This window comes from Stegostoma tigrinum, chromosome 6 (genome assembly GCF_030684315.1).
Source record: "Stegostoma tigrinum isolate sSteTig4 chromosome 6, sSteTig4.hap1, whole genome shotgun sequence".
Classification (NCBI taxonomy): domain Eukaryota; kingdom Metazoa; phylum Chordata; class Chondrichthyes; order Orectolobiformes; family Stegostomatidae; genus Stegostoma; species Stegostoma tigrinum.
This window is the reverse complement of record NC_081359.1, coordinates 110,894,021-110,906,216: the sequence shown is the minus strand read 5'-3', so window position 1 is coordinate 110,906,216 and position 12,196 is coordinate 110,894,021.

The following is a 12,196-nucleotide window of genomic DNA, read 5'->3' as shown; positions in this document are numbered from 1 at the left end:
AACCGCCCAAAGAGGATCCCCCTCGTTCTCACACACCACCCCACCAACCTCCGGATACGACGCATCATCTTCCGACACTTCCGCCATCTACAATCCGACCCCACCACCCAAGACATTTTTCCATCCCCACCCCTGTCTGCTTTCCGGAGAGACCACTCTCTCCGTGACTCCCTTGTTCGCTCCACACTGCCCTCCAACCCCACCACACCCGGCACCTTCCCCTGCAACCGCATGAAATGCTACACTTGCCCCCACACCTCCCCCCTCACCCCAATCCCAGGCCCCAAGATGACATTCCACATTAAGCAGAGGTTCACCTGCACATCTGCCAATGTGGTATACTGCATCCACTGTACCCGGTGTGGCTTCCTCTACATTGGGGAAACCAAGCGGAGGCTTGGAGACCGCTTTGCAGAACACCTCCGCTCAGTTCGCAACAAACTACTGCACCTCCCAGTCGCAAACCATTTCCACTTCCCCTCCCATTCTTTAGATGACATGTCCATCATGGGCCTCCTGCAGTGCCACAATGATGCCACCCGAAGGTTGCAGGAACAGCAACTCATATTCCGCCTGGGAACCCTGCAGCCTAATGGTATCAATGTGGACTTCACCAGTTTCAAAATCTCCCCTTCCCCTACTGCATCCCTAAACCAGCCCAGTTCGTCCCCTCCCCCCACTGCACCACACAACCAGCCCAGCTCTTCCCCTCCACCCACTGCATCCCAAAACCAGTCCAACCTGTCTCCGCCTCCCTAACCTGTTCTTCCTTTCACCCATCCCTTCCTCCCACCCCAAGCCGCACCCCCATCTACCTACTAACCTCATCCCACCTCCTTGACCTGTCCGTCTTCCCTGGACTGACCTATCCCCGCCCGACCTCCCCACCTATACTCTCTCCACCTATCTTCTTTTCTCTCCATCTTCGGTCCGCCTCCCCCTCTCTCCCTATTTATTCCAGAACCCTCACCCCAACCCCTCTCTGATGAAGGGTCTAGGCCCGAAACGTCAGCTTTTGTGCTCCTGAGATGCTGCTTGGCCTGCTGTGTTCATCCAGCCTCACACTTTGTTGTTTCAAGTCTAGACCCTTCTTCAGAAATGGGGGAGGGGAAGGGATTCTGAAATAAATAGAGAGAGAGGGGGAGTTGAATAGAAGATGGATAAAGGAGGAAATAGGTGGAGAGGAGACAGACAGGTCTGAAGAAAGGTCTAGGCCTGAAACATCAGCTTTCCTGCTCCTCTGATGCTGCTTGGCCTGCTGTGTTCATCCAGCTCTACACCTTGTTATCTCAGATTCTCCAGCATCTGCAGTTTCTACTACTTCTCATCCTTCTTTGCTCCAATGAGAAAAGTCCTAGCTCTCTCAACCTTTCCTCATAAGACCTGCCTTCCAGTCCAAGCAACATCCTGGGAAATCTCCTCTGCACCCTCTCTAAAGCTTCCTCATCTTTCCTGTAATGAGGTGACCAGAACTGGACACAATATTCCGTGTGGTCTAACCAGGGTTTTACAGAGCTGCAGCATAACATCGTGGCTCTTAATCTCAATTCCCCTATGAATGAAAGCCAACACACCATACGCCTTGATAATAAAATGTGGGGCTGGATGAATACAGCAGGCCAAGCAGCATCTCAGGAGCACAAAAGCTGACGTTTCGGGCCTAGACCCTTCACCAGAGAGGGGGATGGGGTAAGGGTTCTGGAATAAATAGGGAGAGAGGGGGAGGCGGACCGAAGATGGAGAGAAAAGAAGATAGGTGGAGAGGAGAGTATAGGTGGGGAGGTAGGGACAGAATAGGTCAGTCCAGGGAAGATGGACAGGTCAAGGAGGTGGGATGAGGATGGTAGGTAGGAGATGGAGGTGCGGCTTGGGGTGGGAGGAAGGGATGGGTGAGAGGAAGAACAGGTTAGGGAGGCAGAGACAGGTTGGACTGGTTTTGGGATGCAGTAGGTAGAGGGGAAGAGCTGGGCTGGTTGTGTGGTGCAGTGGGGGGAGGGGACGAACTGGGCTGGTTTTGGGATGCGGTGGGGGAAGGGGAGATTTTGAAACTGGTGAAGTCCACATTGATACCATTAGGCTGCAGGGTTCCCAAGCGGAATATGAGTTGCTGTTCTTGCAACCTTCGGGTGGCATCATTGTGGCACTGCAGTAGGCCCATGATGGACATGTCATCTAAAGAATGGGAGGGGGAGTGGAAATGGTTTGCGACTGGGAGGTGCAGTTGTTTATTGCGAACCGAGTGGAGGTGTTCTGCAAAGCAGTCCCCAAGCCTCCGCTTGGTTTCCCCAATGTAGAGGTAGCCACACCGGGTACAATGGATGCAGTATACCACATTGGCAGATGTGCAGGTGAACCTCTGCTTAATATGGAATGTCATCTTGGGGCCTGAGATAGGGGTGAGGGAGGAGGTGTGGGGGCAAATGTAGCACTTCCTGCGGTTGCAGGGGAAGGTGCCGGGTGTGGTGGGGTTGGAGGGCAGTGTGGAGCAAACAAGGGAGTTGCGGAGAGAGTGGTCTCTCCGGAAGGCAGACAAGGGTGGGGATGGAAAAATGTCTTGGGTGGTGGGGTCGGATTGTAGATGGCGGAAGTGTCGGAGGATGATTCTTTACAACCCTATCAACTTGGGTCGCAACATTAAGGGATCTATGGTCGTGGACCCCAAGATCCCTCTGTTCCTCCACACTCCCAACAATCCTGCCGTTAACCCTGTATTCTGCATTAAAATTTGACTTTCCAAAATGCATCACTTCACACTTTTCTGGGTTGAATTCCATCTGCCACTTCTTTGCCCAGCTCTGCATCCTGTCAATTCCCCTTTGCAACCTACAACTGCCCTCCACACTATCCACAGCTCCACCAACCTTCGTGTTGTGGGTAAACTTACCAACCCACCCTTCCATTTCCTCATCCAAGTCACACCTATAGATTCTGACTTCCAACATCTGCAGTCCTTATTGTCTCCATGCAACAAGTCACTGACTGTTTTGTGGCCTAGTGACCAGTTATCAAAAACTGTCTCGGATCACTGGATGTATCAAAGTGATTCTTTTTGGATTTGGTTAAAATGTGGTTAGGAGAATGTGGATGTTTATTGAGTAAAAATAATGATAATAATATTACAAAGTGGAAAAGCAAGAAAAAAGAATAAATCTCACGCCCTTCTGCCCATCAGGGAGCCCTCGATTGACGCCTGGTCTAGAAGCTTAGGTTCACTCCTGGCACGATTCAAGAACCCAGTACGAGGTAAAGTTTAATTCTCAGAATGAAACTCTCTTTCTCTTACAGTGTAACGAACAGCTACTACAGAGAAACAAACTGCTAGTGCTGTCCTCAGCCTGTAAAGGAATGTTCACAGGACTCATTCAAGGTCATGCAGCAATCGAGTATCATCATTAACTTTCCCAGCCTATTTTCCCCTCCTATATATCTTCATTCCTCATCCTACACAATAAAAAAATGTTCTGCCTGCCAACCACATTGTTGCTATAAGCTGTGACATTTCACTAATAAGTTAGAAACCTCTCATAAGTGAATCAGCCACCTTGTGCCTCTTGTAAGCAGGTGAAAGCATCTGGAGAAGGATGAATGAGAGACAATGTTCTGACAGTGTGAGAATCTCAGCAAATATGAACCACTAAACTACTTTCCCCATCCTTCCCTCTGTCTGTGTTATCCATTCTTCCTGCACGTGTCTGTGTATGCGTGTTCCATGGATTTATAAAGGGATTAGAGATTTAAGTTGCAGAGTCATATGTTAATGGTTTCACCTTTAGCTGGAGTCTAATTGCTGGTAATAAATAGTCGAGTACAGAAACCTGCTCCGACAACCTGGGTGTGAAAATCAAGTAAACTGGGGAATCTGGGTGTTTTAACTTTTGTGCTGACTCTGGAGACGGGAGGGTTTGCTTTCCAGTGTGCTACTCCAATGAGCTCTGACAGTGAGAGGTAGCCGAAAGAGGGTGGTGTACTTCACCCTGGCAGAGAGGAAAGGGACATTGACCTTCCTCCTCGGGAGGGGCACCATGTTCTGGGCATTGCCTGGTGTCGTGGCCTCCACTGCTGGTCCTGAGGGAAGAGGTCACCCCACATGAGTAATACCCCACTCAGCAGGAACACAGAATGGGGCAAGGTCTTCCCCTGTCTGTCATTTTCAGGAAAAGTATCAGGGGCTGTGCAGGACAGCTGCAAACTGACCATGCTCACCTGCCTGCACAGCAGGATCTTAAAGGTGGGACGCAGGTGAATCACAGGGCATCCTGGCAGTTGTTCCAGGAGTGGCCTGTGGTATACTGGGGCTAGAATCCAACAAGAGGAGTAACATAGGGGTGGGTAAAGTCATCAATGGGGTAAATTTGGGAAGATACAGTGAGAGAACTCACTTAGCCTCAGGGCGATGAATCTTAGAACATAAGAACTAGGAGCAGGAGTGGGCTATTTGGCCCTTTGGGCCTGCTCCACCATTCAATAAGATCATGGCTTATCTTTTCGTGGAATCTTACCTACATTCTCACCGTATCTCTTAATTCCTTTACTGTTCAAAAAAAACTACCTTAGCTTTAAAAACGTTTACTGAAGTAGCATCAACTACTTCACTAGGCAAGGCATTCCATAGATTAACAACCCTCTGGGTGAAGAAGTTCCTGCTCAACTCAGTCCTAAATCTGCTCCCTCTAATCTTGACGCTATGTCCTCTTGTCCTAGCTTCACCTGCCAGTGGGAACATCCTCTCTACTTCTATCTTATGTGTTCCCTTCATAATTTTATATGTTTCTATAAGATCCCCTCCCAATCTTCTGAATTCCAATGAATATAACCCCAGTCTACTCAGTCTCTCCTCATAAACCAACACCCTCAACTCCAGAATCAAACTAGTGAACCTCCTCTGCACCCCCTCCAGTGCCAGCCCATCCTTCCTTAAGTAAGGAGACCAAAACTGCACCCAGTGCTCCTGCTGTGGCCTCACCAGCACCTTGTACAGCTGCAACATCGCCTCTCTGCTTTTAAACTCAATCCTTTTAGCAATGAAGTACAAAATTCCATTTGCCTTCCTATGAATCTTCCATGAAACTTAATTGACGCTGGGCCAAAAAGGTAAGATTCATTCCATTTATGTTATCAAAACCTGCACAGAAGATAGCCATTCAGCCCAGAATGTTTACACTGGCTTTGCGAGTAAGCATCCCACTCAATGCCAGCTTCCTGCCTTTTTCCTGTAATCCTGCACATTCTGTATTGGCAGCTTACAGCCTCATTTTCCCATTGGAAGCCACCACACTCTAAGACAGTGTATCTCATACCCCAACCAGTAACATTCAAACTGCATAAGTGTCAAAAATGACCGTCTCCAACAAGAGAGAATCGAATCACTGCTCACTGACATTCAATGGCATTAACATCTCCCACAGTCAAAATGCTGGGGGCTGACCAGAAACGCAAGTGGGCTAATCAAATATGAAAATAAACTCCACAGAGGCTGGTATCCTGTCATCAAGTCCCCCATTTATTTACACAAGGAGAGTCCTTGACACTGATCCAGCTCCCTCAGAGTGAACAGAAACTCTGACACTCCTGTTTATATCTGTCAGCCGGGGATCCCCCATCACACCAGATTAACAGCAGCAATGAGGGAACTCATAATCTATCAGGTCCACCTGGCTCATTACAATCACTACAATATAAACACAAGAACAAGTCAAATGCTGGGAATCCTGCAGCAGGTAACTCACCTCCCATCTCTGCACAATCTGTCTACTATCTACAGGCACAAGTCAGGAGTGTGACGGAATACTCCCCTCTTGCCTGGATCCACAAGCATCCTCTCCCCCCACCACTGACACTCAGTAGCAGCAGTGTGTACTATCTATGAGATGCCCAGCAGAAATTCACCGAAGATCCTCAGACAGCACCTTCCAAACGCCACAACCACTTCCATCTAGAAGGACAAGGGCAGCAGACACATGGAAACACCACCCCCCTGCAAGTTCCCCTCCGAACCACTCACCGTCCTGACTTGGAAATATATTGCCATTCCTTCATTGTCAGTGGATCAAAATTCTGGAATTCCCTCCCTAAGGGCATTGCGTGTCTACCTACAACACATGGGCTGCAGCAGTTCAAGAGGCAACTCACGCCCACCTTCTTAAGGGGCAATTAGGGACGGGCAATAAATGCTGGGCTCAGCCAGGGGCACCCATGTCCCACGAGTGAAAAAAGAAAACACTTGCTGTGTGAAAGGGTTTATCATCAATATCACATTTGTTAATTCATCCATGAGTTCTTGTTCTAATACAGCAGTGGGGTATTTTGTTTCCCTTTTGATAGGCTGAAGAAGACCGCAGTTTAAGGGTCAGCTCTGTCATGACAGAATGCCCCCGGGATTGTACAGTAGGGTCATTTGCCAAGCCTCTCGAGTGAACACTCCACATTCTGATTCCCAGGGGGAATTACAAAACTGACAAACTGAACCGATAGGTTTATTTAAAATCACAAGCTTTAATAGTGCTGCTCCTTCTTTAGGTGAAGTCTGTCCAAGCTTCAAAAGCTTGTGATTTCAAATCAACCTGTTGGACTATAACCTTGTGCTGTGTGATTTCTGACATTATCTACCTCAGTCCAACACTGGCACCTCGACATCACAACAAAGTTAATATCAACAGCTGAGGTGGCTCCACCGCGGTGAGTTGTGAACATTCACGGTTTTAACCCAGTGCTGATCACCATCCCAAATCTGACCAACTATTGTGAGGCCTCCTATGGTTCAGCAGACAATGCTTTCTGTGTGACAGCAGTCCCACTGCAGCATTTCATGGAGTGTCATCGCCACCTCGTGGCCATAATATTAAACACCCCCATCCCATACACACATCCACACACACCCCCATCCCATACACACATCCACACACACTTTCTCTCCCTCTCACACACACTCTTTCTCTTTCCCTCTCTCACACACTCTCTCTTCCTCACCCACACACACTTTCTCTCATGTGCGCGCACATATACACACACACAAATCTAGGGGTGAATTTGTGTTTGCAGATTTGAAATTGCAGATACATTCTATTTTATTCAAAAAGCACACAATTTGTAGACAATGTGGCATTTTATAAATTCCTACTTTGGAAATAAGATTGACTCCAAGATAATATATAGCCAGATTCTAAACAAGGCCTCACACCTAAGATGTAATGTCTAATCAGAGATATCCTCTGGTACACTGATAAAACTTTTAGTCATCTTGGGGCAGTGACTTGAAACAAATTCTGGGATTTGCATTTTAATCAATCGAAATCTGCATCTCCTTTCTAACTAATTAAAGATTGAACAGCCATTTTAAGTTTGTTCAATTCATTCCCATCAGTTCTATAACCGTCTGATCTTTTGCTCATAAATTCTGTGTCTGATGTCACCTCCCTCACTGACCCCTGAAGAAGGAGCAAGGCTCCTAAAACTTGTGTTTCCAAATAAACCTGTTGGACTAAAACCTTGTTTCAGAGACAGTAGGAACTGCCGATGCTGGAGAATCTTAGATAACAAGGCGTAGAGCTGGATGAACACAGCAGGCCAAGCAGCATCAGAGGAGCAGGAAGGCTGAAGTTTTGGGCCTAGACCCTTTTTCAGAAATGTCTCAGGGAGAAACGCTTCTGAAGGATCTTAATGTTCTGAATGTAGACATTGTCACGGGGTTTGGGGCCAAATTGGGAAGGCCTGAATGTGGACTGTAATCCATTAGAACGTAGAACATTACAGCGTAGTACAGACCCTTCGGCCCTCGATGTTGCACCCACCTCTGAAATCAATCTGAAGCCCATCTAACCTACACTATTCCATTATCATCCATATGTTTATCCAATGACCATTTAAATGCCCTTAAACTTGGCAAGCCTACTACTGTTGCAGGCAGGTCATTCCATGCCCTTGCTACTCTCTGAGTAAAGAACCTACCTCTGACATCTGTCCTACAGCTATCACCCCTCAATTGAAAACTATGTCCTCTCGTGCCAGCCATCACCATCTGAGGAAAAGGGCTCTCACTGTCCACCCTATCTAATCCTCTGATCATCTTGTATGATCATTATTAGGGATGATCTGGTTCCATGGGCAGGTACTAAGAAAGGCGATGTGACTGTGGTACCTGGTTTGCTTCAGGACATGGTCGAGCAGTTTCAAGGCCTAAGAGATTACGAGATAGTTGTAGTGGGAGAGAGATCCCCTGAGATTGTTTCGGAGGGAGGGTAAATTCTTCAGGGTAGGCATCCTTAGAAGAGGCTTCACAGTAGGGTTAAAATTGTTTCAGAGATAGTAGGAATTGCAGATGCTGGAGAATCTGAGATAACAAGGCGCAGAGCTGGAACAACACAGCAGGCCAAGCAGCTTCAGAGGAGCAGGAAAGCTGACGTTTTGGGCCTAGACCCTTCTTCCGAAACTTTCTGAACTATAACCTGGACTATAACCTGGTGTTGTGTGATTTCTGACCATATCCAGCCTAGAGTAACATCAGCTCCTCCACATCATTAAACTGACACCAAGAAACAATATGTCATTCTAATGAAGAGTCTGTCTTAACTGAACGCAAAAAAATGCTGGAGATCACATCGAGACAGGCAGCATCCATGGAGAGAAAGCGAGCTAATGTTTCGAGTCTAGATAACTCATCGTCAGAACTGAAATGAAGGCTGAAGGGGGCAGTATTTATATGATAGTTTGGGGTAGGGTGGGGTGAGGGGGTGTGTAGGGTGCTGGTGCAGAAAAGATGTTGATAGTTCATTGGAATGTGAGAATGGCAAAACAATGGTGTGTCTCCTGCCAGACTGGAAAGGACAGTAACTGGGATGGAGGCAGAGGAGGGCATGATAACAGGCTAAAGGAAAGGGATTGAAAGCATTATCCTCCGCCATTTCAAACAACTCCAGCAGAATGCCACCACCAAACACATCTTCCTGTCACTACCCCCACCCCCACCCCGCCACCTGCATTTCACAGGGACACGCCAGTCCATTCCACAACCGCCAACTCTGGGCTATGGTGGATAGCAAGAAGCTTTTTCCCAGAGTGGGGGTCTCATTTACTAGGGGTCACCATTTCAAGGTGAGAGGGGAAAAGTTGAAGGGAAATATGTGTGGCAAGTTCTTTACGCAGAGGGTGGTGGGTGCCTGGAACACGCCAGCGGAGATGGTAGAGGGGGGCACGATAGCATCATTTAAGATGTATCTGGACAGGTACATGGATGGGCAGGGAGCAGAGGGACACAGATCCTTGGAAAATAGGGGACAGGTTTAAATAGAGGATCTGGATTGGCACAGGATTGGAGGGCAAAAGGGCCTGTTCCTGTGCTGTAATTTTCTTTGTTCTTTGCAACACCAACCCCCTTCCCAACGCACCTTCCCATGTAACCAGAAATTTTTCTGAAGAGAAGGTTCCTGACCCGAAACGTCAGCTTTCCTGCTCCTCTGATGCTGCCTGGCATGCTGTGTTCCTCCAGCTCCACATTGTGCTTTCTCAGATTCTCCAGCATCAGCAGTTTTTACTATCTCTGAGATACTTGCCTTGCTGCTGACAAAAAGCACAGATGGTTGGAGTAAGATTATCCTGGCATTAAGAAGGACTTCACTGGACTGCTCATACAATTCTACAATAAATCTTGCCACAGCCCACATCACTCCGTGCCCTATCAGGTTCCACTCAAACTACTTTAATCAATGGCAATTAGGAAACATGAATAAAGAAGGCTAATGGAATGCTCGACTTTATACATAGAGGGCTGGACTACAAGAATTCAGATGTTATACTGCAGTTATACACAACCTTGGTTAGAGCTCACTTGGAGTACTGTGAGTAGATCTGGGCATCAGACCCAAGGAAGGAGAGATTGGCCTCGGAGGGGGTACAATGTAGGTTTCCAAGAATGATACCTGGACTGCATAGGGTTAGGTTATGGAGGGAAATTACATAAATTAGCCATGGTTTCTCTAGAATTTATCAGGTTAAAGAGTAATCTGATCAAAGTCTTCAAGGTACCTAGCGGACAAAGCAGGGTAGTTAAAGGAAAACCATTTCCACTGGGTGGGGATTCGAGAGGTAGGGGCATTAGTGCCAGACCATTCTGGAGAGATGTTAGGAAGCACTTCGACACACAAAGGCTGGGAGAAGTTTGGAACTCTCTCCCATAAACAGTAGTGGATGCTGGATCAGTAGTTCATTTAAAATCTGAAATAGATCATTTTTGTTAAACAAATGCATTAGGGATATGGGCCAAAGGCAGGGATATGGAGTTAGGTCACAGAGAAACCATGATTTCAATGAATGGTGGAACAGATTTAAGGGGCTGAATGGCCTACTCCTGTTCCTATGAATTGCTAACTTATACCTACACACAGCTTAAACTCTACCTTAATTTACACCTTTAACAAACAGACAGAAATATAAATATAAATACTAATCAAGGAGGGGAACATAAAATCAAATATCATGGAGACATAGTTCAATAGAAACAGTCTTTCTCATGGGATTTGATTAATTATTTTCATTCCACTCCTCTCAATTCCTATTAAGTACTTTGCTGTTGGGACAAGATTGTTTGCAGACTCATACTGTCTTTCATTCACATGCTGAGAATTCCTCTTTTCTTCGTCTCTAAAAGGTATTTTATTTCTTCACCAGAGAATTTCCAGAGAAAGTGAATTGTAGACAGTTGGGTTGTTACTGGAAGCTTCCTAGCACCTCCACACAAGAGAGAGAAATACAGACAGAAAGATTTTTTGAGATAGAGTTGGACGAACACAGCAGGCCAGGCAGCATCAGAGGAGCAGGAAAGCTTATGTTTCGAGTCGGGACCCTTCTTCAGAAAATCTCTCGGAAAGATTTTTTGATGTTTTCTCTTGCAGGCTGAATGGTTCTCTGTTGCACACGACCAGGAGTCAATTGGATCATTGTTGTCAAGCCGTGTTCCCTGTGTTCACGACCCATTGGATCAATGTGCTCTCACTGCTCAGGAACATGCAACATTCTGCAGGGAAGTGTTTTACACAGAGGGTGATAGATGCCTGGAACACACTGCCAGGGAAGTAGGTAGAAGCAGATACACCAGCAACATTTAAGAGACATTTAGACAGACACACAAAAAGGCAGGAAATAGAGGGATGGACCATGGACCATGCAGAGGCAGATGGGATTGGTTTGGAATGGCATCATGATCAGCACAGACATGGTGGGCTGAAGGGCCCGTTCTTCTGCTGTACTGTTCTGTGGTCAATGTTCACAGAATCACCAAATTGGTACTTACAGGAGGAAGCCATTCAGCCCACATTGTCGGCAATGGCTTGTGTGCATGTTAGATTGTAACCATCCAATGCCCCAGTTGAATGCTTCAGTTGAATCTGCCCCCATCACATTTCCAGGCAGTGTATTCCAGCCCCTAACTACTCACTTTGTGAAAAGTCTTTTCTGACATTATTTTTGCAAAGCATCTTAGAACTGTGTCCTCTGGTTCTCACCTATTTTATGAGTGGCTACAAATTCTCCACACCTCTTCTGTGCAGGCCTGTCATGATTTTGAAGACCTCTATCGGATCTCCCTCTCAGTCTCCTCCTCTCTCAGGAGAACAGTCCTAACTTCTTCAATCGCTCCTCATCGCTGAAGTTTCTCATCCCTGGGACCATTCTTGGAAATCGCTCTCTCCAGTGCACTCACATCTTTCCTATAGCGTGGCGTCCACAGCTGTACACAATCCTCCAGCTTGGGGTTGACCAAGTGTCTCATACAAATGCAACATCACCTCCCTGCCCTTGTACTCTTTGCCCCTGTTAATAATAAAATCAAGGGCACTGTAAGTTTTATTAACTGCACCCTCCAAACATCCTGCCACATTCAAAGATCTGTGCATATATACCTCCAGATCCCTCTGCTCCTCCACCCTACTTTCGAGTAGCGCTCCTTATTTTACATTGCCTTACATTTTACATACCCTCGACCAAAGTACATCACCTTACACTTCTCTGCCACCCGTCCGGCCACTCCAATTGTCAATGTCCTTTTGGAGTTCCACACTCACTTCCTCACCATTGACAGTCACAAGTGTTGTGTCTCTTACAAAATTTAAAGTTTTCCCCGGCACAACAAGCTGCAGATCATCAATACACCTCAGGAAAAGGCCACGGTCCCTGATACCATGCCATCGCTTTCCCCACAAATCTATTG